Here is a 27,000-nt window from a genome sequence, read left to right on the forward strand (position 1 = left end):
TCTCTTCTGTGGTTTTCCTCCTTCCCCCCTCCCCCCACATGACCTGACCTGGCCCTGCCCGCCCGCCCTTCCTCTACTCTGGAGCATGGAGGCTAGGCAGGCGGCTGGCAGATCCTGTCACCTGAGAATCCTCACTGGGTGGGGAGGGTCAGAGGGGGTCATGCAGGGGAAGTACCCACAGGGCCTGGTGTGCCTGGCAGGACCTCAGCCAGCACTCACTGCTGCCCTTCACATGCCCGTCACCACTTTACACGTACCCTGCCTTCTGCCGACCCAGGGGACCCTGAGCACCATGGCAGAGGGACTGGGATGTGCCTCCGGCCTATTTGGACCCCCAGGAATGGATGTAGGTAGGGGCCTGGTGGACGGAACTGGCCCCAGGCTGGGAAGGGCAGGGAGCAGCTTGGCAAGCTGTGGGATCCCCCCTCTATGGCCCCAAGGACATTCCCAGGTTGTCTTGCCAACACTTCTGGGAGCCCGAGGGTCTGGATGCTGGAGTTAGCTAGCAGAGAGACCAGGTAAATTTCGGAAGGAAACTGCACGCAGGGGCCTGTGGGGCCCGTACTGTCTGACGGAGGCTGAGCGGTCCGATCTGGGTCCCCTTCCTCCCTGACCCAGGTCTGCCCGGCTCATCTCGTTACCTGGATGCCAGAGGGAAGCCAGAGCCCCGTGCAGCAGTGAAGGTGGAGGTCAAGCCCGGGTAACAGGGGGCAGGAGGGCTGGAAGCGGTGCACCCCCTGCACTTGGGTGTCCAGGAACTACACCTGGGGGTTCCTCGGGCCAGAGAAGCTGTGGCCACAGGATCCTACTTCAGCTGAGGCCTCCTGGGCAGCAGAGCCCTGCGGACCCCGGGAAGCGGACCCCCTCACTCCACCCGTGCTGGTGTCCCCGTGCGTGGGGCCCTGGCAGCAGTGCATGTTGCTACCTGAAGTCTGGGTGGGGACACGGGTTCCTTCCTCCGGGTTCGGGTTGAGCGGTCATGACTGATGTGGGCAGTGGGGACAGTCCTCTTCTGCCCAGGAGACCCCCTCTGGCTGTGCCTGGAAATCCTCAAGCCCTCTGGGGTCAGGCAGCTCCCTCCCATGTCACCATCACGTCACCTGGTGTTTTCCTTCATGGGCCCCCGGGCTCCGGCCTCCTCTCAGCCCCTCCTGCCACAGCTAACACGACTGTCCCCTCCACAGCTCTGCGCCCCAGACACAAAGAGGAGCGGACGGAGGCGGCTTTGGGGATGGAGCCTGAAAAGGTCTGGATGTGTCACATCTGCAGGGCACGAGGATGAAGGTGTTGCCGGGGTGATTCAAACTGCAGACGGTGGGGGGGGGGGGTGAGCCTCCCCCGCCTTCTGATGGCTGCATGCCTAAGTGACCGGGAGCCACATGGGACCCTGGGAGAGAGGGGAAACCACCACGAGAGGAAAAGCTGGCATGGCTCCCCAGACCAGAAGGAAAGCCAGGGACGGCCTATGGATTTGCGTTCTGCTTACCACCCAGTATGGCTTAAAAACAGGGCTCCGAGCTAAGTCTTGGCACATGTGGTCCCCCGGGATGTGCACAGATGTGTAGATGGGCTAAGGGGAGTCAAATTCTTTGCCGGGAGCTGCCCTGTAAATGCCGGATCTGAGATTAGACCCTACTTCTGTGTCCTTGCCACGAGCTGCCCCCAGGGTCCGCCCTCTGGGAGCCGTGGGTGAGGGCGGCGGCCAGGGCTGGGCCAAGGGGCACACGAAGGCCAACCCTCCTGGCCGCTACCTGGGCTGGTTGTATTCTCCAGGACACGACGCTGGGCACTGCAGGGGAATCACTCTGCACCGAGGCCTGAGAGCCACTTTGCAAGCACACTCTCTGGCTTGCTATTTCCCTGTCTCCAACTACATTTTCTGCAGCAGAGGCCCAGGCAGGAAGGCCCTCTGCGCCGTGGGCGTTTGCTCTGGTCCCTGCAGTGGCTGCTGAGCCTGGGGGCACTTTTCCAGTGACCCGGCCCCGTTTCGCCAGGACGAAGGTGTACGGGGTTGTGGTTGGAGTTTTCTAGAGGGTGACCAGCAGGCTCCCCCATATCTGAGGGCCCACGGTGCGGCCGACCTCTCTCCAACGCCACCTGGCACTTGCTGGCCTCACCCTCTGTGCCAGGCCCTGGGCTAAGAGCCAAGAATACAGAGGTGGGTCGAACTCCATGTCGCCCTCAGCAAGCTTGGCTTCCAGCACACATTTCCCACGGGACACCCGGGCAGGGACCACACGCACCTGTCTTCAGCCCTTTAGCCTTCAGCTGAGCCATGAGAAGTGTCAGAAGACAATAAATGAACAGTTACTACACTCCCCCAACTATTCACAGCAATTCATTTCTATTCCTTGGCCGACTTGAGACTCCCATCTGCATCAGGCCCCCAGCGAGTGTCCAAGGCCCTCATCTCCTGGTGAGCAATTCCCTGAGCTCCCAGAGCCCTGGGGCTTAGCTCCTTCTCGGAGAGACTGGGGAAGCAAGGCACTGGGGGCATGTCCTGCTCCAAGGGCCCCCATCTAAAGAGGCCATTTGCAGGCCGTAGCGGGGCTCTTGCCTAAGCCAGGGACCAAACAAACACTTGGAATTCGTAAGGAGATTCTGCTGAGCTGCCGGAGCCCATCAAATTTTTATTGAATGCATTTCCTCTGGAGAACTTGTGTACTAAATCCTGCCCAGGCTGTATTAGAGGAATAAAAATTCCATGCACAGACTTGACTGCAAATGTTCCTTCCCAGGGCAGAGGACACACTTTCTCAAAGGCCACTTCTTTGCACAGAGGCGGGCTTGGGCTTGTCCTTGGCTGGGGGCCAGAGGGAAGCCGAGAGCTAGGGCTCTGGGGGGCCAGGCTTTTTCCTTCCATCTGGCAATGGGGAGGATGGAGACTGCTGTGTGAATCCTGGCAGCCTCCCTCTGAGGCTTCTATTGACCTTGGACTTGTCCTAGTAACCTGCAGTCTCTGCAGTGTGGCTCCCCGTGTCCTCACCCAGAGCTGAAACCCACCGGGCCTGACAGTCTCCTCCCCAGGGGCTTGGGATCACTTGGCTTCCTCCCAGGCCTCTCTGCAGCTTCCAGAGGCACAGGCTGGCTGCCAGCACAGGAGGCCCTGAGCTGGAGGCCCGAGGGCCTCAGGGAAGATTCTGCAGGACACGGGGACCCCCACGGAGCTACGGGCAGCTGAGGCATTTGGGTTCTACTGGGTGTTCACTCATCACATAATCGCCAAACTCGTACTCAGTGCCGAAACAGATGGAAAAGCAAGAAGAGGCACAAAAGCAGAGCCCACAGCAGAGAGCTTCCCAGAAAAGACCATGACACCAGCTAAGGCGGAATCTCAGATAGAAATTCCACGTTCAGTGTAAGTATACCCCCAGTAATGAGTGGAACATATTTCCCTTCTGGGCTCTGACTTTGCGTGGTTGTGTCCCCAGAGAGATAAGCCCCTTGGGATAAGGTGCAGTGAGAAAACGCACGTGATGATGTTCACGAAATAGAAGTGTGAATGGCAGGCCCGCATGAGGTGGGAGGTGATGGCTCCAGAATCATACCAGCAACGTGCCGGGGTGAACCCACAGAAGGTTATCGGTGGGCACGGCACCGTGGACGGTCATGGAAAGACAGGGCTGTCCTTCTCACTCTGAGGGATGGGCTATGACCGTCTGAGCTTCCCTGATGAGTGAGGGGCAGAGTAATGGTTCAGAATCGGGGCAGACGGGGCTGGGCTCTTGTCCCTGCGTGCACTGTTGACAAGCAGTGGGGTGGTGGCTCCCAGCTCCAGACGTCGTTCATCGACAGGACAGCGCCCATGGCCAGCATCAGGGCTGATGGGGTGGGGAGTGCAGCCTGAAGGGGCTCCATCCTCCAGGGGGCAGGGGCCCCAGCAGCTACTCCAGCCAGATAAGCCCTACGGGGAGCCCTTCAGGTGAGTTGCCTCGGGCAAGCCTGCCGGCACTCTTCTTTATGAATACCTTAGGCAACGCATTTACTGTTCAGTGCAATGAAGGAGAGTGGCCTTGGTGGGCTTGGCTATATGTCCTGGCCCTAGATGCCCCAGGGGTGGTGCCCAGTATGCCTTCTCTCCTCAGGCCGTACCCAGGAAGAGACTGTTTCTGCAGATCCCCAGCATGGAGAGTCCTGGACTGCATCCACGTCGAGGGCACCAAACTGGCCATGTAGGCGACCAGCAGCCTTGGGAGGTGGGGCCGGGGTCAACATGCTCATGGGAAAGCTGGACCACAGGCTCTGGGAGGCCGAAGGATGGATGGCATGACCACCGCCCCGCCTCCCGCCCCCAGCATCTTCCTCTAAAGGAGACGACAGGTTGGGGAGAGGATGCCACTCTCTCTCTCCACCTTTATTTTCGGAGCCACCTACTTTTTTTTTTTTTTTAGTGTTTATTTCTTTATTTTGATGGAGAGCAAGATAGAGTGAGTAGGGGAGGGGCAGAGAGAGAGAATCCCAAGCAGGTCTGTGCTTAGCGTGGAACCTGACGCGGGGCTCGATCCCACGAACCGTGAGATCATGACCTGAACTGTAACCAAGAGTCGGACGCATAATCGACCGAGCCAGCCAGGCGCCCCGAGCCACTACTTTTTAATTACGGCTGATACTAGACGAACGAGACGCTGGTGGCCAGTCTCCAGGGAAATGTCACGGCAGTTGTGACACTCAGCCGGGTGGCCATCACTGGGGTATCAAGTGGGTGTTGCATCACTGCGTCCACGTCCGCCCTGTCTGCTGCAGGGAGACCGGACACGTGTGTCAACACACGTGGAACCAAATGCAGCAGCCAGTACAGGCTGTGCTGGGCTCACGGTCCCAGTTGACGTATGCCACACCTTCCTTCCGTGCACTCTTTAGGCTGACACACTCACACCCATGCCCTCACCTCCACTCAGAGCTCCTGTCTGCAGGCTGCTCCACACCCAGAAAGTCACGCACACAAGCTCTCGTGTCCCGCATACGGCCCTGTTCTACAGGGAGCCCGACACTGGCTCACACACACCTCTTTCTCTCTCCGGTGGACCTTTCCATACGTGGGGCTGCTTTTCAAGTACAAAGACGCCCCAGACTATTCAGGCAAGCTGTCTGAGGCCGACCTTGAACAAAGACAAGGACCACGCGTTTGCTCTGAGTCGTCCCCGCAGGTCCGGATGGCCAGCTCTGCTCGGGCCACGCCCCGCTGACTCCTGGGGAGTCTCAGAGAGCTGGCCCCGGCCCACGAGAGAGGGAGGAAGTCGCTCCTCGTTTGGTGGGAGAGGAAAAGAGCTTTCATCTACCTGAGATTAAATTATAGCCAGGAGGCCCCTCTGAACAGGACCAAACTAGATAACTGAAAACATGCAGCCCTACTATAAATTCCCAGGATTTGCAGTCTTTCCTGGACTGCTTTATCCTTGAGAAGCTCTGGGAGTAATTCTGTTTGAAAGAGATCTAGGGGCTCCGTGTGAAAGGCTATGGGCTTCTGGTTAACAGACCGCTTGTTAGCAGAAACCCCCCAGCGCAGATCCTCGAATCTTTCCTCCCCGCCTGGCCAGGGGCCCCTGGAGACCAGAGAGGATCCTTCTCTGCCTGGAAGGAGGCCAATGATCCACCCCTGCCCTGCCGCCAGAACTTGCCGGCCCTTGGAGTGACAGGCCACATGTCCCCGGCCCTACAGCATTGGACTCAAGCCCTGCTGTGTTCAAGCAGGGTGGATACTGGCTGGTGGTCAGGGCAAATGACTTCTAGGAATGGAAAACGGGGTCCCAAACACCAAAGATCTTAGAAGGGACTCTGACATCACAGGGAATTTGTTGCTCCTCCCTGTCCCCACACCCTGAACTTGACCCTCCCCTCAAAGAACCCAGAGCACAGCTGCAGGAGTCAAATGAATCCGAATCATAAGGACCAACGAGTGAGAGAGCCAGAGGTGAAAACTTGCTAACTGACAGTCTGTGGGCGCACTTCTGTCCCCCGTCTCTCACCAGGAGGCTTGCTGTCTGGGTGGAAATAATGATTTGATTTTTTATCATTGATGAGCTCATGTCTCTCACTCTTCCGCAGCAACCAAAGAAGAATCTGGTAGGTTTAGAAGGCTTTGAAGGATGGGGGCTTTCCTTTTTGGGGAGACAGCACGGAGCTCAACAGAAGCTGGGGTTCCTTCTCTCTTGTCAAGAAGCAAGAGTGGGATTGGCCCAAGTCACCTACCAACCTTGGCCCCCAACCCCTCTCCAAGAACATACAAAGCAGGGCAGGCTCAACGCCCTCTGTCCCAGGACGAAGCAAGCTGGCCATTCAAGGCTGCCAGGCTCTGGGATCCTCACCGCTGTCCTTCTAGCTGAGTCCCCCACCTCTCTTCTGGGACTGGGGCCTCTCGACCCTTGACCTCACCCCTCCCCCAGCCCAGCAGCTTGGCTCGACCCCTCTCATGGCTTCAACTTCCCACAGACTGCCTGTTCCCCCTCCACACCCCTGCTCAGTGACTGGCCTTTCTGGAGGATGCCCACAGCTCAGGAGATTGAATTCATTCATATTTCCAGGTGCTATACATTCAGATGAAGTTCTTCGGATCTCCTGCCCAGAAAAGGATAAATATTTCTGATCTATAGCAAATGTGTTTTCCTTTAGCTAACATCTTGGCAGGCAAGTACACTAATCTCCCAGGAAAATCTAGGGCCTGAATAGCAAGCAGGGTTTTTTTTTTCCCTGAGTAAATAGAAATTCTGAGTTGCTTTTTTAATGCTGCCTTTTTTTTTTTTTTTTTTTTTTTAAACAGCAGATCTGGAGAAAAATCACAGTCCATTAAATCTGCATCTCTTGAAAGAAAAACCCAGAAGGCCACCTCCCCATCAAAGGCAAAATGAACAGAGTTTGGAAGTGTGTTTAAAATGCGCCAAGGGAGCAGCGGCCGTCCTAAATTACCCCACTCAGCCTGAGGACGGTTTTGGTTGCCAGGATCCCCATGAGACAGAGAAGGAGAGGCCGGTAGGTGCTGTGCAAAGGCACGGGGGCGAAGCCACGTGTCTCCACTGGCCCACCCGCCACGGCCGTGGCCTCGGCAGCAACCCTCCCCCATTCAGATGCCACGTGACCCCAAAGCCGAGCAAAGAGAACACACAACAAGACCGGAGACTCCCCAAAACATCCTCACATCACATTCCTACATTTTACGGGCTCCTTCTGTAGCCAGACTTAGATCAGGAAGCGGCCAAGAGGATAAACTCTTCCCCAGCCATTCCTTGGAGAATGGAGGCTATGCTTTCCAGTAATAAAACAAAGGTCAGAGAATGACTTCGAACAATAGATCTGCTGTCGTGTGCCAGGCGCTGGGCAACACCGAGGAGCAGGTGTTTTCCTCCCCATTTTACTGCCGTGGAAAGTTCTTTCCATCCCATTTCCTGCCTCCCGAGCTGCCTTAGGCTTCTGTGAGCCAGAGGCAGGCGGGCAGACTGCACCTGGTCATGTGCACACCTGAGCAGAGAACCCTGGGACTTCAGAAGCCACACTACCCACTTAAGCCCTGCCCAGCCCAGCCCAGGGCAGAGCGGGTCTACTGGAACATCTCCTTCCCTTTACCCAAGCTCATGGCGACGTCAGCTTATCTGTGCCTATGCTCCAGCTGTACCCAATCCAGTGATACACAGGAAATACCCCTACCCAAGAAGACTTGCTTAGCACCTTTCAATGGGGGTGACCCATCATGTTCTCTTTGGGGAGGGAGCCCCATAGCCAAATGGGAGAGTGCTCCATCCAGACAGAGCCCTCCACTCAATCCCCGGAACCAGCTAGTGGCCATGAGCCTCCAGCTCGCAAGCTCAAACCAAGCTGGGGGGATGTCCCACAGCAACAATGTAGGAAAGAGACTTCAGCGGAAGACACGGATTCAACCACAGCATCGGTCTCTGTTTTGTCGGAACACCGAGGGCTCTCCAGAAGGAAGCCCATTAAGTTTGCATTTTCCATCATGGAGCAAGTAAACAAACCCGAGGAAGAGCTGCCCATCACTGAGCTGGCTTCCCGACAGGAAATGGTATGAGTGACTTCGTTTTTAAACATTATTATCCTCTTGAAAGCAAAAGATAAAGGACGCCTCGGAGCAGCCAAATTGCTTTGGCTCAAAAATCATTTTAAATACCATTTCCTTTAACAAGCCTACTGCCTGGGCAACGGATCAACACTATTCATTTTAACCTTAGTCAGTGGGGGAAAAAAAACCCACATCTCTGAAGTGTTTGTAATTATTTAGCTCTTTCACTTTCTCCACACCCAGATACGTTAACTAATGACCAAAGCAACGCACATGCAGGTCCTATTTCAAACAGCGGAATGGAGCGTTCAGTAGAGCACACCCAGGGGCCGTTTTCTCCCCGTGGCCGCTCCAAGCCCAAACACGGGAGATCGAGGCCTATTTTCGGCAGTTCCCAGCAAGGGCCCGAGACGTCCTTCACCTCTGTTGCTTTGTGTCTGTGAAAGTCCCGAGCTCGAGTGGGAGCTCACCTTTGCCCTTAAGATGAACAGGCACTGGGAGACCCTCCTCGAAATGTCTTTATGAACAGGAAAGATGGCGGACAGAGTCAGTCTGCCTCTTCCTGGGGCCGGTCAAGTGCAGAGCGGTGCAGGCAAAGGCGGGGGTGGCCAGGGCAACCTCTCAGGGTGCCGTGCAGACAGAAGCTCAGTATGTGAAAGAAATGCTTGGAGGATTTCAGATGTGTAGGTGGGACATGTGTTACAGTCTCCTTTTTTGTTTCGGAAAGAAAAAAAAAAGGAGTTTTCATTAGGTTATTTGCAAACAAACAAAAACCCCCAAAATAAATGACTTCCCAGAAGGGAAGCCTGGGTTGCTTGAATGAGGCTGAATGGATGGGTTCTCACTCGGTCAGGTCAGAGGCACGTGCACAGAGGGAACAAAGTGTCTTTGCTACTAAAACCAAGAAGGCCTGACTTGCTCTCGGGTCACAGCGCTGCCCAGAGGGCTCAGGGTCTCCCCGGAGTGAGCGTCTCACCCGGGGGGGGGGGGGCGGCTTGTCCAGGCTGCAGTGTCCAAGGAGGCCACCTCCACGTCTGAGGACCCGGCTCGGGAAGCGGGTACTTGGTGCTCAGGACTAGATCAGCAGCACCTGAGGCCAGTGGCTTCCTGTACGACCCCAGCAGGAAATGGATCTGCTTTGGCACGGAACCTTTGGTCCTGGTGTCACTGGCGGCTAACTGATGTGCTTCCTGGAGGACCACCTGAGATAGTGACTGCCCACTCTTAGCACGCACAAAACCAAGCCCCGAAAACTGCCCCAAGAGTGGATATGACGCGAGGCAATGCGGTGAGGGAAGCGTGGCCTCAGATCTTCTATGAGGACAGTGCGTTTCGGGGTCTGGGGGAAGAGCGATGTGCTCCCGGCACACTCTGACATTTCCCAGAAAGCCCGGGGCACCTCTAGATGAGAACAGTCACCTGCGGCGGGCGTCACCTTCAGATGCACAGTGGGGCTGGCCTGTGAGGCTTGGCACCCGCCGGTGTGGACTTTTCACGGGGACCCGCGTGCCCTCCTGTACCCACTGACAGTCCCCCCATGTGCTGAGCAGCCGGGAGCAAGCTGATGACGCCAGTGCCTGACGTCCCTCCCACTCAGGGGATCAGGCTTGGGCTGTGTGCGGGGATGGGTCCCCACCTCTTCTAGGTTATGGGATGTCAGCTGAGGGGCACAGGCATGGGAGCCGCCCTGCTCGGCAGGGGCTCCAGCCCCGTGGGGTGTGCACGGCTGGACTGGCAGGGCGGGGGGTCGCCCTCTGCCACAACAGCCTTAGAAAGCCGCGTGCTGATTCAGAGTCTCTCTACACGACAGTCTACATGTGTAAAATGGAAAACTCCAGGGCAATTGTTTCTGCAAAGCGCTCCGTTCTGGGCCCCCATGAGAGTGTGTGCTGTAAGCACCCCCCAGGGCAGGGCCACCACCTGCCTGGTCCCTCTCTGCATCCCCAGCACCTGGCCCAGGGCCTGACCCCTTGTATTTGCACCAATGCTGATGCCAAAGGTGGGGTTCTCTAGCACATTTCACACAGGATCTCAGAGCCCCTGGGGTGCCTCACCACCATGCGAGGGACTGGCCTGTGCATCCTCTAGCTGCAGCTTTGTGCTGGAGAGCTGCCTCAAACCAGTCCCACCAGGCCCACCGGCTCTTTCCTTCCCTACAAAGCCCCCATGAAAGACCTGTGAGTCTATCTGAACCCTTCTGGAAAGCGCTGTATAACATGCCATCTGAAGAGCTGAACAGAACAAACAGGAGCATGCCTTGGGGACAGCAGGGTGTCACTGCCCACCCCCAGGCCGGCCCCATCACTGAGGGGGCCCAGCCAATAGGCTTCTCCTGTGTGCACGGGAGCCCATGGGCTGTTCCTACAAGGACAGAGAGGGCAGATTTGGCAGCTTGGGGAGGTGGGGGCAGAACTTGGCACAGAAGAGGAAGACGAGGGAGGCAGGCCTTCAGACTTCAGAACTGAGGGGGGTCAGGCTTACGCTGCTTTTAATGTTTATTTATTTTTGAAGGAGAGAGAGACAGAGCGTGAGCAGGAAGGGGAAGACAGAGACAAGGAGCAGGCTCCTTGAATCTGAAGATTCTGAATCTGAAGCAGGCTCCAGGCTCTGAGCTGTCAGCACAGAGCCCGACGTGGGGCTTGAACTCACGAAATGTGAGATCATGACCTGAGCCCAAATCGGACGCTCAACTGACTGAGCCACCCAGGTGCCCCAGGTTTACACTGCTTTGGATCCATATTTTTTTTTTCTCAGATGAGGAAACTGAGACCCAGAGAAGGGGAGAGGCTTCCCCAAGTTCAGGCAGACAGAGGAAAAAGGAACCCAACATTTACTGTGTGCCGAGCTCTACGGGAGCGAGTTCATGAATTCTAAGGTCCCTGCGTCACGCCTTTGTAGACAGGGAAGCCAAAGATCCAAGAGATTAAGAAACATGCCCAAAGCCACATGGCTTGGGTGACAAAGGAAGGAGGTCGATGGTGGAAAACGGTCAGGAAGCAGCCGGTGGCCTGGTGTCCGAACTGCACGTTGCCGCACCCTCCCTTCCCGGCCCCCAGGAGATGGACAGCAGCTCCTTCACTCGATCCCCCAGCCTGCACACAGTGGGGAGGCCAGCACCCCCCGGGGCCCGCGCGGAGCACATCTACAGTGTGGGCGGCCAGGCAGGCGCACGGTGAGCTGACTGCAGGAACGCAAGATAACAGGTACTCCTGCCGAACGAGCGAATGAACAGACGAGTGAATGCGCGAGGGCAGAAGACCACCAGCCCGGAGCCTCAGGAAAGCTGGAGCCCGTTCTGGCCCTTCTGCTGGCGTGACTTTATTCCTCAAGCCCAGAGCTTTGAATACAGGGAATCCCCACACCCACTAAGAGGTCTCCAGGGTCCACCTGGGCCTGATTTCCAGCAACTGTCAGACAGGAGAGCTGGTCATGTGCGTGATCAACTCTCCAGGACCAAGCCTTCCCGGGGTCCCTTTTGTCACCTGGACACACTCCTTCTGAGGTTGGGTGTCACGGAGGGGACAGCAGTATCATATGGCCACCGGGCAGGGCCCCACCCTGGGGCTCCACGGTCTCTGGCCTTCGGGCTGTAAATGTGGCAGCTGAGAGCCGCTACTCAGGGGAAACTAGCCCTGACGTGCACACGGGAGCTCTCGGGTTTGCGGACCGGGAACTCGTGTTCGACTGGGAACCATTTTCTGTTTTCTGTAAAGGCCTCGGCAGGAGCAGGTTGGGAGCCCTTTGTGGCAGGATGGAGAGGAGGAGGCGGCCTAGGAAAACAAAGGCAATCAGGGAGGCCCAGGCCAGGCCGAGGGCAGAGTCCTGGCAGCCTTTCCGTTTCCCTGCTTCTTCCGGAGAGGAGGCCGAGGACTTCACAGGACGCTGGAGAGCAAACAGGACCCGGCAAAGGTGGCTGGCCTTCAGGATGGGGCGCTGCACGGGGAAGCAGGCATGCGGTCCAGGCTCTGCCCGGCCGTGGAGGAGAGGCTGTGCACTCCCGGCGGGCCCAGCCCCTCGGGGCTCCATCGTCCACCACAGAAGGGCATCCCTGTGCTCCGGGGACCGCGGGAGGAGAGGGGTTTTCTTGTGTCTTCCCGGTCGCCTCTCACCACCTCTGCAAAGCTTGTGACTCCTGCCGGAGATTTCCACGGTTGCTCCTGGGGGTGAGCAAGCCGGAGGCTTCCCTGCAGGCCCCACACCTCCCACTGACCTCATCCTTCGCGCCAGCCACGGAGCCCAAGAGCTGAGTGGGGACCTCGGCGCTCTCAGATGGGACCAGCTTCCTCTCTGGGGCTGCCCGGTCCCCCAAACCTTCCGCTTGACTTTGTGGAGCCGGGCCTGATTTTGAGCCTTCAGAAGCATGTTTTCCGCCCTAAGAAGGATTGTGTCTTGCTGGTTGCCAGAGTACTGAAGCAGCAGCCCGTTCGCTCCGTCCGGTTCGCTCGTGTTCACGGCCGGCCTCCTCCCCGCAGCAGGCGGTGGGTTGTCGGTCGGGACCAAAACCCCGGGTGTGGGTGGTGTGGAACCAGGGAGAGCCGGCGGAGCGGGGGCGGGGATGGAGCCGGGCTTTCGGGAACCACTTAGCAGCAGCTCTCCCTTCGGAACCGGCAACCTCTCCTCTCGTGTTGGCCTTTCTTGCTAGTTTCTGAGAAACGCGCAGCCTAGGTGTTGATAAATAATGCATGCAAATCTCAGAGAGGAGGCACTCGTTCCGTGGGGTGTTTTCATCTCTGAGGCGGGACTTCCCTGGGCCTCTTCCCCTCCCCCCATCTCCGTGGAGATGAGACGCAGTGTCCTGTGGCTGGGGCCTTGTGCAGGGGTGTCAGGCTCCGCTGGGGGGCAGGGTGTATCTGTACGTGTGTGCGTCTATATGTGTCTGTGTCTGTGTTTGTGTCTCTGTGTGTGCATGTGTCTGTACCTGTATGTGACTGTCTGTATATGTGTGTGTCTGTCTGTGTGTCCATATATGTATGTGTGTCTGTGTGTGTGTCTGTATATGTGTGTGTGTGTGTGTGTGTGTGTGTGTGTGTGTGATGAAATGGGCAGAAGGAAAAGGCTGGGTGGACAAGGCCAAGGTGTAGGCCCTGGTTCAAACCTCGCCTCACGTCCCTTTGGCCCTGGAGGCTTGAGGAAGGAAGTGTAGGGTGATGTAGGTTCTTTGGAGGGTGAAGAGCTGGACCAGGTCCCCCCTCGGCCTCTGCAGGCCCCCCGGCCCCATCCTGCCAGGTCACAGCCAGCACGTGGACCCAGCCTGCTGGGAGCGGCTGACCTCCAGATCTGACTGTGGGAAGCCCCTGGTCACCTGAGTGGGCCCCGGGGCTGAATGATGAGCATCCAGAGTCAGATGGTGGATGGCGGAGTCCCAGAGAAAAGGGAAAACTCTCTTTTCATAGGCTGTCGGGGTTTTATTTCCCTGGGGGAGGTGTGGGAGGTAATGGGAAGTGATCACAGCTCGAGGAAATGGCTTTGAGACCACTAAGCCGGGTCTGGGTGTGAAAATGGGACGTGAAGGCCACTGCCAAGATTCTGGCTGAGACAGAGCAGAGAGCAGGGATGGGCGGCACGCAGGAGGCCAGCGTCAGGACCAGGGACAGGCCAGGGCCTGGGCACCTCCTCTGGGGCGTAGCTATGGGCGCCCCAGAGCTCCTTACTCACGGGGTGGAGACCCACTCTGGGCCAGGCCCTGTGCCTGGATGGAAGATCCCGTCCTCATGCATCCTCTGGGCCACTCGAGCTCCAGTATCTGAATTCGGTTTCTTCTCCTGAGTTTTCTTGAATCATCCTGTTAGGGATGCTTGTGAGCACAGGCTGGCCCTCAGTGCACGTCCCAGACGGGACTGGGACGAAGGTGAGACCACGGGCACCCACCCCGGGTGGCAATGGAAAGGGGCACCCAGACTCTCCGCCAACAAGACAAACGCTATTGTAATGCCAACTTTGAAAAAAATCACAATTAAGGCAAAAACCCATGATGAACCAAATATCAGAATTTTAAAGAAAGACAAGAGCAGTATCACTGATTTCTCCTTTTGCCTGAAGGCTCTGCTGTGGCTTGGCGTGGCCTGGAGCTGACGAACAGCCAATAATTGCTGAGGAGCCTCGGCGCACACGCACGCACTACAGGAAGTGAGGAACACCGGAGGTACAGTGGCTGTGGGTCGCGATACAGCCTTTTCTACGAGCTCCCGTTTATTGAGCACTTACTAGGTGCCACACACTGTGCTGAGTGTCTCCCAAGTCTTAGGGTCTTTGTTCCTCTCAACAATGCCCTGAGGGAGAGGTTAAGTTACTCCCCAGGGGAGTGAGGACAGAGCTGGGATTCACAGCCCCAGCTTGGGTGTGCTGGGAAGGCGGGCCTGGAAGGCCCTGCTCCCCCCTCAGGTGAGACCAGTGATAGGATTTCCAGAGGCAGGACCTTGCCTTGGGAAGGTGCTGCCCTGGGCCGGGGGAGATGGCGGGGAGGACTGGGTTCATTTGGCATGACCCTGAAAAGTCTGGGGGTGCTGAGCTCATCAGCTGCTGTAGGACAGTTGGGTGACAGACTCATAAAGGGGACAGAGACTGCCTTGGAGGTCAGGTCTCAGATGCCCAAAGCAGGCCCCAGTTGGTCTTAGAAAGCTCCATGGTGGCAGCTTACTCCCTGCAGGAGCCTCAGTCTTGGGCGAGGAGTGGAAAGGCCCAGACAAGTCCTGCAACTTCAGCTACCATGTCTGTGCTCCGCTGAAACTATAAAGCAGGGGTGCTCGGGAGCCGGCTTGTCCTGGCTCGTGAGGGCCGCTGGTTAACTATTCGGGAATGCGGCGAGCCAACCGACGTCAAATCAGCCTCTTGGAACCAGCTAAGGTGGGAATTATTTACACCACGGGAACTGGCGGCCGCTACCCACCAGGTGGTTTGGCTTTTCCTAGATGCTAAGCATTTACCAGCCCGCCGCCCTGTCGCAGACAATATCTTCACACCTACAAAAGCCTGGCCACGTCTCAAGCAGCCACAGCAGTGGACGGGTGATGGCGTGGCTCTTCCACAAAGAGGCGATCAGCACCCCGGCAGCGGCTAAATCCAGCGTTGTTTCTGGGGCTGAAAACACGCTCTGTCTCTGGCGGCAGAGTCGTCTTTGATCTAATTAAGCCCGACCTGGGGCCGATGTGAGCCTGCACTCTGATCGCACACCAGGGCTGTGCTGAGCTGTGCGCTGGGAGGCCGGGGAGGCTCCACCGCCCACGGGCTCCACTGCCAAGGGGGTCCCCCAAGGCCGCCTGGCCGTCAGGAAGAAGGATTCAAGCCCAGCTCTTCCTGTAACTCAGGGACCCCAGGAAAGCCACTCAACTCCCTGGGTGACAGCTTCCCTGTGCAAACGGGGGGTTGGGCCAGGGTCCCTTCAGGCTCTTTTGCCAATGAAGCTGAATCTGCCAAATCAAGCAGGGCTGGGGCTGGGGCTGGGGCTGGGGCTGGTCAGGGTGGGGGGGGGGGTGGGATCCCGGACTCAGCAGGGGGACTCCTCTGGACCTCTCTCAACCCACAGCCTCAGAGGGTCCCAGCAACGAGGAGCCTGCCAGTGACACGGACCAGAGACAGCAGAACCTGGCCAGCCCCACATTCCCCGGGGACCCTCCCTCGACGGCAGCTCTCTGCCCGAACAACTGAACCTTATAGGCTTAGGGGTCTGAAGAGGCGCCATGCCATTCGTGGGCCCGGCTCGCCCATCTCCTCCCCAGCTGCTCCCGGGAAGCAGAGAGCAGCCGTGCGTCAGGGAGCATCACGGCGGCTGTCAGCATGGTGATGCCTGCCAGGAGGGCTGGTGGAGACAGGCCTCCTTCCCCCTCTCCCCTGGGGCAGTGGAGCTGACTGCTCGACACCCTGGAGAGAGGGGTGTGACGGAGACACGGGTGACACACAGGCTGCAGTTGCCTGACGCGTGCCCACAGGGGTGGCGCTTTTGGTGAGAGGTCAGCAGTGCAGAAGGGCACGGGTCAGGAGAGGGTGGGGCCATGGGGTGGCCTTGAGCTCAGGGAACAGGTGGGTGAGAACTTGGGGCAGAATTTCTAAACGCTAGCTTATTGGAGGCAACAGAAAGAGCCTGTTCGAGTCTGGGTGGCCCTGGGGACTTTGCTGGAGTCAGCGGGGCCAGGCGTGTCCTCCGGTAGGCATGCACCCAGGCCTGGCCAGCTTCTTCGGCTGTGACTGTCAGAAGCAGAGGCTTGGCAGAGGCACAGCAGGAGACTCTGGGGATGGCCGGGGGCTGGGGGGAAGGACCCATGACCGGGGCTCTGCAGGGCCCAGCTGGGAGTGGGTGGTGCTGTTGGGGTCTGAGTGGTTCTACTGATCTGGGTTCTAATCCTGTTTCTTTTTTTTTTTTTTTTAAATTTTTTTACTGTTTATTTATTTTTGAGAGAGAGACAGAACATGAGTGGAGGAGGGGAAGAGAGCGAGAGGGAGACACAGAATCCGAAGCAGGCTCCAGGCTCTGAGCTGTCAGCACAGAGCCTGACGCGGGGCTCGAACTCATGAGCCGTGAGATCATGACCTGAGCTGAAGTCGGATGCTTAACAGACTGAGCCACCCAGGCGCCCCTAATCTGGGTTCTAATTTCTAAAGCAGCTTGTCACTAATGAACCCATACCTGGGGCTCAGTTTCCTCAGTCATAAAGTGGTGCAGTGATGTGGCAAGCATTCAAGGAGATTTTAAAGTGTTTTGCATCGGGTCTGACCCAGGCACGCGCTCAGGGGATTGTGTCATGATAATCGTTATCATGACTGTCGTGCCGTCACAAACCCAGGGCTGGGCCCCACAGGCCCTGGTCCTGGGTCCTTCCCACCTGGTACCATCCCCAGAGTCTCCTGCACAGCCTCGGCCTAGCCTCTGCTTCTGGCACCCCCAGCTGAGGACGCTGTCAGAACCCGGGTTCATGCTCACCGTGGGATGTTCCCGGCCCTTTCCAGGCCTCCCTGGGGCAGAGGCTCTCTGCCTCCTGGGACTGTGGGCCGGTTTGAGCGAGCCTGGTGACCCTTTCCTGAGTGAAGGGCCTCTCCGGGTCCTCTTGACGGGGCAGAGGGATGGGCCCTGAGGCCAGCACCCACGATGCCTGGTGCTCACCCACACGACCTGGCCCAGGACTGGGGACGTGGGGGCAGCATGGACAGGGGAGCTGGCGATGGCCCTGGTACATGGAGACCAGGGTCCACGAGTGACTGGGCTTTATTATCTCTTCCGCTTGGTCACACTGCAGAAAGGGCTGGGGTCTGGGATTTCAGCCCCCAACTGAATACTCACTACATACGAGGTGCCAGACCACACCGAGTGGAGCCGAGCTTTTGCCATCAGAGTGACTGTGTGCGATGGCCGCCTGTAGCTGCTATGGGCATGGTTCTATCTCCTGTCTCAGAGCGATGAGGCCCCGTCAGGCTGTCAGGTGGGCCCCCCAAGGCCAGTGAGGGCTCCACCCGTGCCCAAAGTTGCCCCAGGGTGACTGCAGGTGCCCATTCATAGTGTAGATCTCCCCACATGACAGGGGGACGTGGGCTCCCGGAGCACCTGTGTCCTGCTACCTGTCCTTGGATTTGAACCTGGGCTGGGGACTTTGCACAGGAGCTTCCTGAACCTCTCCCTCCTTCCAGCAGAGAAATGGGAGAGCGGAGAGAAAGAGAGCAAGCCGAGACCCACGGGGCCCCACATCTTTGGAACTGACAGCGTCTTTCTGAGAACTTTGTCTCCGAATTAAGAAATCGTTTAGCAGGTCGGGATCACCAAACCTTTCTACTCTGGATTTCCTTCTCAATCCTCCAAGCTAACCTCACGGAGAAGTCTCAAGCCTCACGTCCCCAGAATCACCTCTGCTGGGTGAGTCAGGGGCTCACATCCTCTCCCCATACCATGGCCAGTTGAATTGCATTTCTGAAGAGCAAATGTGCTCCCTCTTCGGCGGGGAGGACGGAGGAAGGCGGGAAGGGAGGAGGGGTGGGCCGTTGAAGAGCGAGTCCATCCCGCTGTCTTTACCCAGTGCTGATGCCTGTTCCTGCGGGGCGCAGCTGGGCCCCAGCACGGGTGCGGGAGAGCGGGGGAGCATCCCCAGGAAGCCTGCCTTCTGGCTGGGGATCCACACCCTTCACACCCACCCAACAGATACAGACCCACGTGCCAGGCATGGTTCTAGACGCCCAAGAGTTAGCGACAGACACAATTCAGTGTCCCTGCTCTTACGGTGCTCGCTTCCGAAGGATGGGGCCGGGGGTGGGGGGCGGGGGTGGATGAGACACAAGAAATGACTAACGCTGGGGTTGTAACAACATGCGTGAATTACAAGAGATTTTGCTGAGTGAAAGAAACCTCGCCTAAGAGGACGTGCGGTAGGAGTCCATTTATATGAAGTTCTCGAGCAGGAAAGACGAGTCCCTGGGAGACGGTCATCGGGACAGTGGTGACCCTAGCCCACGGTGTGGGAGCCAGCTGGGAAGGCACATGGGGGGAGTTCCTGGGGTGATGGTAACATTCTAAAGCTTGCTGCGGGCTTGGGTTCTGTTCACGCATTGATCACAACTCCTCAACTAGGACTTTGACATTTGTGCATTCAGTTGCTTCGTTGTGTGCAAATTTTACCTCAAAAATAAGAGGAGAACTGTAGGTACACCGAACACGGGGGAATGATAACGATACCTGTGCTGACATGCTTGTGTTACCGCTGTCTGCAACTTAGTTTGAAATGCATGGAAAATGCATCAGATGGATGGAAGGACTTGAACTGATAAAACAACATAACATGTTAATGGTAGAATCTGGGTGGTAGGTCTAGGGTGCTTGCAAAATTCCCTCAACTTTTCTGTATATCTTAATATTTCATGATACAATGTTGGTGATGGGAACAGAGCGGTTTGCCAGAGAGCCAGGGAAAGTTAGATGGTGTGTCAGGAGGACCCCACTCGGGAGCTGACGGATGAGCAGAGACCTGAATCTTAGCGTCAACTATGGAAGCCCAGGGTGGCCTCCAGGCAGCAGGAAGAGCAGGTGCAAAGGTCCTGGGGCCAGCAAGCTTGGCTCAGGTGAGGGTCAGGAAGACATCGGCGAGGCCGGAGAGAGCGTCGTGGGAGAGGAGGGTAAAGGTCAGGGGTACAGGCCCTCGACGGCCTGGTAAGGGTCTGGCCGTTACTTTAAGTGCCATGCGCCTTACTAAGCTGGTTGAAAGCATGAGCCTTGGTGAGGTTTGGGATGGGAGTGGCCCTTTGTGTTCCTTTGTGGAGAATGGACCACATGTGCAGGAGCGACTCACACTGGTGCAGGAGAAAGTTGTGGCTCTAACTCGGTAGCAGCAGCAGAGAGGGAGATGGGGATACAGCTGAGACATATTTTTGACGGGAGGAGGGCAGCGGGGAAAAGTGGGGTCGAGAATGGTGGGCCCGAGTCCCGGGGAGCAGCGCTGCGGCAGGAAGGTGAGCGCAAGAGATCAGATTCCGCTTTGGCTGCGGGGAGGCTGAGATGCTGATTCCGCATTTGGGCGGGATGCCGGGCGGACGGCTGGATGTGAAAGTCCGGTGCTTCGCGGTGAGGTCAGGATACAGGTGCCAGTGTGGGCGTCTTCAGCCTGGAGCTGGCGTGTGAGGCCGTGAGAGTGGGTGAGAAGACTCAGGGAGGCAGTGTGGATGGATCCTCCACCTGCTAACTCCGCCTGCTAACATCGAGGGGTGGAAGCGGAGGGGAGGAGTCTGCGGAGAACAGGCAGCGGGGGAGACGGCCAGGGAGGGCCTCTGCGGCAGGAGGGGAGAACATTCCGGAAGGAGTGAGCGGCCAACGTGGTAGTTGCCGTTGGGGGGTCAGGAAAGAGGATGCGGCGACATGACCTTTGGATTTCACATTTCGGAGGCCATGGGTGAGCCCCAGCTGGCCTCGGTGTGGCACGTGGCACGGGAGGGAGGAAGAGCAGGAGGGGCAGGGCGAGGGGAGAGAGGGTGGGGCGCGTATCTGAGGACTCCTGCAGCATTTTGTGCCAGCAGTTGACGGGGATGACCCAATGGGGCAGACAGGGGCGAGGGAGAAGTAAGGGGGCAGGGCTGCAGGACGAGCAAAGAAAGACACAGACGGGACTGCTGAGGACAAGGACTGTGTGAGGCCAGCCGGTGCCAGAGACTTCCACAGGGGCCGCCCTGCCACGCTGTGCCTCTCGCTTCGGGCCCGACGAGGACCTGCGTTAGGCAGGAGCAGGCGCATGGCCGTCATCCCCCCGGTAGCCATGTGGCCGGGAAGGTACGGTCCCCGCTAATACTCCCCGTCACCAGGGAGGACTCTGGAACAGGGGAGCGGAAAGCCCCCAGGATGTCCTGCCCAGTGTGGGAGTGGTGGTGGGGATGGCGAGAAGTCTCCTTCGGGCTTCCCAGAGCCCTTTACAGGGAGGAGAGCAGGAGAGCCGGGAAGGGAGGAGTGAGGAGCAGGGAGGCGTGTGCTCGCCTGTGCACCCCCCTGAGTCTGGAGTGTGTACTGTCTTGCATGGGAATCGCTCTCTCCTGAGGGCCACTGCACTCTTAACGGTGATAAAAGCAGCCACGATGGCCTGTTGTGGACCAGAGTGTGACCCATGCCGGAGCCGGCCAGCTTCGCCAGCTGGGGTCCCGCCTGGGGCCCCGAGCGAGCCCCTGACCTTCACACATGGAGCTCGTCACCGAAGACTTGCCCATCGACTCTATCAAATGACGTCTGTGTTTCACTCTTGGCCCTTTGAGTCTTCTTCAGAAGCAAGATGGAAAAGTGTTTCCTTCAGGCAAACTTTTGTCTTTTGCTTTGGAAACCCCCTTTTCCCCTTTGTTCCAGAGGAGATTAGGATATTGAGGACAGGGTGTCCACTGAAGATTACATGAGAAGGCTAATTAAACAGAGGCCCTGCATTAGAAGCCATCTAGAGGGGAAATTAAGCAGCTTTTGCCTCCTTCCCGTCTTTGAAGGATGTTCTGTGGAAGGGGAGCAGGGATTGTTTGGCTCGATAAATAAAGATAGTAACCAAACTGTATCGTCCATTGTTCTGCCTTTCTATTAAAAGCAATTGCTTAGCCAAGCTGACAACGCACACTGCGGAGGCATAAACCCTCTGCAGACGGAAGGATTAAGAGACTGACAAGTCCTGGATAATAAGGCTAATTAATAATTTCCATCTCCAAGGAGTGGCAGCCTCCTTCCTGCTCTGCCTTCCAGTCTGGTCCAGGCAGTTCAGTCCTCTGAGGGCGGAAGGACACAGGAGGCTTTGCAGGACAGGCCAGGGTAGGCGATGGCCGGTCGCAGCAGGGCAGGGGGCCGAGGGGACACGGTGGCGGGGGAGCGGGCAGCCTACCGATGGCTGGGATGTGAAAGTTCCATCTCACTAAGCGAGCGCCACGCTGCAGGTGAATTAGCAAAGGGGGCCCGTTGCCACACAGGCACATGGGAGGGACAGCATTTTGCCACATGAAAGGTGGTCCGGATGAGACCCTCTCAGAGGCCCCCTCCCCGACGACAGCCAGACACACAATCCCGTAGAGCAGGAGCTGCCACACGTTGTCGTGGCAGGTAATGAACAGAGCCACCATGGCCAAGCAGGACACGAGCACCTTTGTGGGCCTTAGCTCAGTTCTTCCTCCCAGTGACCTCAGGAGAGACGTCCTGCGGGCCTATTTCGCAGACAGAGGAAGGGACGAGATTCAAAGAGGGTCATTCACTTGGCCAGAGTCCGTGGCTCGGAAAGTGCGGAGCTGAATTTAAACCGTGGGCCCCGGGAGGGGTCTCCCCACTCAGCTCAACACCCTCCTCGTCCACAAGGTGGGGGTAGAGTGTCCCGCCTCCCCCGAGGACTCCGGCTGCCCTGGCCACTGAAATTTGCAAGGTGAAGGTCCAGCAGCGGAGACCTGATTACAGGTTGCTCCCCGTTGCCCCCAGAGAAGGAGATCAGGATGAGGGAATCTTCTGGAAAATACCCAGTGACTTTCCTCAGAGAGAATAATGGCTGCTTTGGGGGGATGGCCATATTTTTCTGGAGGCTTTAGGTGGGTGCAGCAGGGGCCTCGGCATCATAAATTGCAATCAAGCAAAGATGTCTAAGAAGGAAATAATACCGGGGCTGCTGTGCAGCCTGGCAAAGATCCTGAAATCTTAATGGAATTGAGCAATTTTTTGCATAGCACCGTAAATTCCTAGTGTCTACCTTATCTTCTCATCATGTTATTCAAGGCACATTAATGGAGGACGAAGTGGAAGCTGCTGGTCGGGATAGAACCGGCACGAGGAGGTGGCTCGGGAGTGATCCCTCTGATCCCGCGGTTCAGCCTTAGCTGCCTTCTCTGCACCTGCTCCTTCCCCGGCTCGCTGGTCTCTGCTGTGCTCCCGCAGAGGAAACGCCCGCCCGCCCACCCACCCGGGTAGCTTGTAAGACAGGGCTTTGTTCTATTACCCTGACCCGCAGCCTCTCCTGTGGGGGTGCCTGCTCCTTAAGCACCGCTGCCCTCTCCTCTCCTTCCCTACGCCACCCCTGCTTCGTGCGGCTCCCTCCACTCACTTCTCCTTCAGCGCCGACACCTTCCGCAGCCCTGTCCTATTCCCCACAGACCTGGCGCTTCTTTCCAGACTCTGTCGGCCGCTGCAATGAGCTACCAACAGGGCCATCTGCCGGGAGCTCCTCTTTCCTGACGGGCCTCCCTGAAGCATGTTCCCCGGGTGCCCCAGCCGCATTTCTACCTGGGGGTGACAAAGTACCGGCCTCACGGGCACGCACGGGGCTTCGTAGCCCCTGGGGCATGGGAGCCCACAACCTACGATGGCTACTGTTACTCTTACCGATACCGATGATGATAACCACCTTTGACAGCCTGGAGGAGACCCCACGGCAGCATCGAACCTGTAACCTCTGGTGGGCAAGCCCCTTCTCTCCTGCTCTCCTCTCCCAGCCCCAAGCCCACATGTGTGGCCTCCCACACACTCCCTCCAAGTCACTTGACTGACACCAGGGTCTGGGACACTTGTCCTGAGGGCTCCCCAGACTGTGGGTGCCTGGTCTGTGAGACTGAAGCCGGTGGAGCTGGGACCCCACGCGGCCTTGTTGGTCCTTCCTGTCGCTGTGCTCCGTGGCCCACGCCTGCCACATGTCACAAAGGGCAGGGAAGAACATCCTACTGCCTTCCATCCTGAGCTCGCCTCCTCCTCCAGGAAGCTTCCCCTGACCACCCAGCCCACTCTATGGCCCCTTCTCTGGATTCATCTCATCGACCGGCTTCAGGTGCACCCACTAGGCCAGCAAGCTGCCCTGGGCGTGGAAATTCAGGGTTGGAAAAGTGACTGTGATGCCGTGGGGTCCTTCACCTGTCTCTTCACATAGGAGCCCTCTCTGAACACTTGGGGCCCAGCTGTTCTTGTCCCCGTGTTGCTCCTGGCCTCAGGAGCCTGGACTCATCCCTGTCTGCTCGGTCTCTGGGGCCCCCTTATTCCCCTGGACCTTCAGTTTCTTTGTCTGTGAAAATCAGGGAGAATTCACCCAGCCCTGGCTCCCTGCAAGGGCAGCTGTGAGAACCAAAGACACTGGTCCCCACCAAGTGCTGGGGGCCACCTGGCACTGGGGCTGTGGCATCTGTGGGCCACATGCACTGTCAGAGGTCCCTCTGCCCCACTCAGCCCGTACCTGGTATCTGGCCCGTCCTCCACTCCCTGTGGCTGAGGGTGGGACACCAGGGCTGGGCTGAGCTCCTGGCTTTCACGACCTAGTGCCCGTGGGATGTGCCCAGAGGGTCTGGCTTCCCTGAGGCACCCTCGGCTCCCCGCCAACCCAGGCCTGGGGGGACAGGGATCCTGAGGCACCAACTCATTTCTCTTCCTTGAAGCATGTGGGTCAAAATGTCCCTTTTGGGGGATGCCTGGGTGGCTCAGTCGGTTATAAGCATCTGACTCTTGACTTGGGCTCAAGTCATAATCTCAGTTTGTGGGTTCAAGCCCCATGTCAGGCTCTGTGCTGACATCACGAAGCTGCTTGGGATTCTCTCTCTCTCTCTCTCTCTCTCTCTCTCTGCTCCCCCCCACCCCCGCTTCTCTCAAAATAAGTAAACTTTAAAAAATGCCCCCTTTGGGAGAGAGTCAACCTGATGACAATGCCTCCTGTTGCTCTAAGCCCCATCAAAGCCTCCTTTCATGGCAAGCCCCATGGCATCTCCGTCTGAGTAATGCAGGACACTGTTCAAGGGCCCACATACAGAGCAGGCTCCTCAACGCTTTATTTCCCAGCCGCTTCTATTTCACCCCAGTGAAACATAAAAACGGTTACTGAGCAAGAAGCCTGGAGTATTTTTTATGAAGCTATAATATCTTCCACTTAAAAAAGATGAAAGAGAGAGGAGGTGGAAAGAGGGAAGGAAGGAAGGAAGGAAGGAAGGAAGGAAGGAAGGAAGGAAGGAAGGAAGGAAGGAAAAAGGAAGGAGGGACGGAAAGAAGGAAAGAGGGAAGGAGAGAAGGAAGGAAGAGGGAGGGAAGAAAGGGAGGAAAGAGGGAAGGAAGGAAGGAAAGAGAGAAGGAAAGGGGGAAGGGAGGGAGGGAGGGAGGAAGGAAGGAAGGAAGGAAGGAAGGAAGGAAGGAAGGAAAAAGGAAGGAGGGACGGAAAGAAGGAAAGAGGGAAGGAGAGAAGGAAGGAAGAGGGAGGGAAGAAAGGGAGGAAAGAGGGAAGGAAGGAAGGAAAGAGAGAAGGAAAGGGGGAAGGGAGGGAGGGAGGGAGGGAGGAAGGAAGGAAGGAAGGAAGGAAGGAAGGAAGGAAGGAAGGAAAAAGGAAGGAGGGACGGAAAGAAGGAAAGAGGGAAGGAGAGAAGGAAGGAAGAGGGAGGGAAGAAAGGGAGGAAAGAGGGAAGGAAGGAAGGAAAGAGAGAAGGAAAGGGGGAAGGGAGGGAGGGAGGGAGGAAGGAAGGAAGGAAGGAAGGAAGGAAGGAAGGAAGGAAGGAAAAAGGAAGGAGGGAGGGAAAGAAGGAAAGAGGGAAGGAGAGAAGGAAGGAAGAGGGAGGGAAGAAAGGGAGGAAAGGGAAGGAAGGAAAGAGGGAAGGAAAGGGGGGAGGGAGGGAGGGAGGGAGGCCTGGCAGTGGTGGACTGTCTCCTGCCTCTTGGGATCTGGGGGGATCCGGCTCACTCCGAGTAGAGATGTCCCCACCACTAGGACGAGCCTGAGGACGGAGGGGTGAGTGTGGAGGTGCTCCTGTAGCCACGCTGGGGCTTCTGGTCCCTTCTGTGACCTAGCTCACCTACAGGGCGACCCTGAGGGCTGGGGGCATGGTCCCAGGTGGGTCCTTGCTTCCAGAAAGAGTGAGTGGATGTCAGGTAGGGGGGCACTTGGGTTGCAAATTGCAAAAAAAGTGATCATTTCAAGTCTTTTGTGGGGGCAGGGCGGGGAGGGTGTCTATAGTGAAGACAGTGTTTGTGCACGCACCATGTCACGTTTAGATTCATTCCCAAAGGCAGCCCTGTGCAGTGACCCTATTATTGTCACCATTTACTGATGAAGACACCGAGGCTCCGAGAAATTCGTTAAACTGCCCAGAGGCGAACCGCTAAAAGGTGCTCCCTGGGGTGACCCAACCTTACTATTTTAAGGGGTTGAAATAAACACCATCCCAGAGGGCCCGCGGTGCTCACTCACCCACTCGGGGCCAAGTGGGTGCCCCAAAGGGCAGCCTTCTGGGCGATATGCCGGGAACAAGCGGTCCACGAGCCCACAGGATGCCTCCACCTGACCCAACCGTGCCCGACTTTGCCACTTCAGGGTAGCTGTGAGCTCCGAGGACCCTTCCTGGAGAGCCAGAGGCAGCGCAGAGAGATGCCCCCAGGGGTGCCACAGTCTGAGTGCCGGGTGAGGAGGCCTGTCCCCCTCACGGCCTGCTCCCACCCTGGCCGGCTGGGGAGGCCTGGGACTCTGTACAGCCCCCTCCCCCCGCTTGCTCTGAGTAAAGAGGCCCCGGAGGAAGGAGGCCGGGCTCCCTCGGGACACACTGGGGTCGAGGCCTGTGTCTGATGTAGAAGCTGAAATGGAGTTGTTCACTGGGATGTCCCCAGAATGTGAGCACAGGTGCCTCTCTGGGGCCCCGTCTGCAAGGCTGCAGAGCCCTGGGTCAGCGTGGGGACGCTGGCTGCTGGCTCCCCCCTCTCCTCGGTGGCTCCTCCTGGCAGGAGAGACGCTCTCTTGAGGATGTGACGCCAGCTGTGAGCCCACAACCCGACGGAGGGATGTAAGGCTTCAGCTCCACCCCAGGCCTTACCAACCGGGTAGGCAGACACGGTTCCCAGGAGCACTTGCGAGGGGAGACTGGAGCTCTGCCCAAGCAAAGACGGGGGTCTCCCCCCTTTCCTACAAGGCAGGGAGACGTGTGGTTGAGGCCTCCCTCTGCTCCTGGGCTGGGGGCTTTAGTCGGGCCAGGGCAGCCTAGAACTAGCCCCCGACGCCCTGCCCGCCTCTGGGCTGGCTCTGTGAAGGTCTCTTTGCCGTGGTACTTGGTGCAGAAAGCACCCTACTTCCGGGGGGGGGGGGGGGGGGGGCGGGACCAGCTGAGCTCAGGGGCAGGCAGGAAGGAGAGAGTGTGGGGTGAAAGGCCGGAGTGCCCCTTCTCTGCCCTAAGATCTGGAACCAGGTAGCCCCTCCCTACAAGAGCAGGTGATACTGGTGCCTCCGGGAGGCAGATGGGGCCACAAGGGGCGCCCTCCACTGGCCGGGTGACCATGGGCCTCCTGAGACCCTGTCTTGTCTTGGGGGACACGGGCCCCGTGGTGAGGGTCTGGGGCACCGTCTGGCCAGGACTCAGTGCCCGTGGTGGCTGGCTGTACAGTCACAGCTTCCGATGCTCAGGGTTGCCAGGGAAGGGCTAGAACCTGCCTCCTCCGTGGAGCCCAAACACCTGCCATCCTCCAGCCGTCAGGAGCCCCCAGGCCCGGGTTACCCCCAAAGCCGCGGGGTCCCCGTGTCTGCTCGGCAGTGCTTGCGAGCCCACGGGCCTCTGTGGGTCGGGAAGGAGCTCCTGGCTGTCTCCGC

The 27,000-nt window shown here is 57.9% G+C and overlaps 1 protein-coding gene and 1 long non-coding RNA gene across 10 annotated transcripts in view; one reads left to right on the top strand and one right to left on the bottom strand.

Annotated features, from left to right (window-relative positions):
- CAMTA1 (calmodulin binding transcription activator 1) overlaps positions 1-27,000 on the bottom strand; it is an 827,492-nt gene that overhangs the window by 215,890 nt on the left and 584,602 nt on the right. The window lies entirely within an intron of this gene.
- On the top strand, positions 5,093-8,692 carry LOC131505552 (uncharacterized). Its single transcript, XR_009258457.1, has 3 exons — positions 5,093-6,063; positions 6,758-6,966; positions 7,062-8,692. It is a non-coding gene; the product is annotated as an uncharacterized LOC131505552 (long non-coding RNA).

Source organism: Neofelis nebulosa, chromosome 2 (genome assembly GCF_028018385.1).
Source record: "Neofelis nebulosa isolate mNeoNeb1 chromosome 2, mNeoNeb1.pri, whole genome shotgun sequence".
In the NCBI taxonomy this organism is placed as follows: Eukaryota; Metazoa; Chordata; class Mammalia; order Carnivora; family Felidae; genus Neofelis; species Neofelis nebulosa.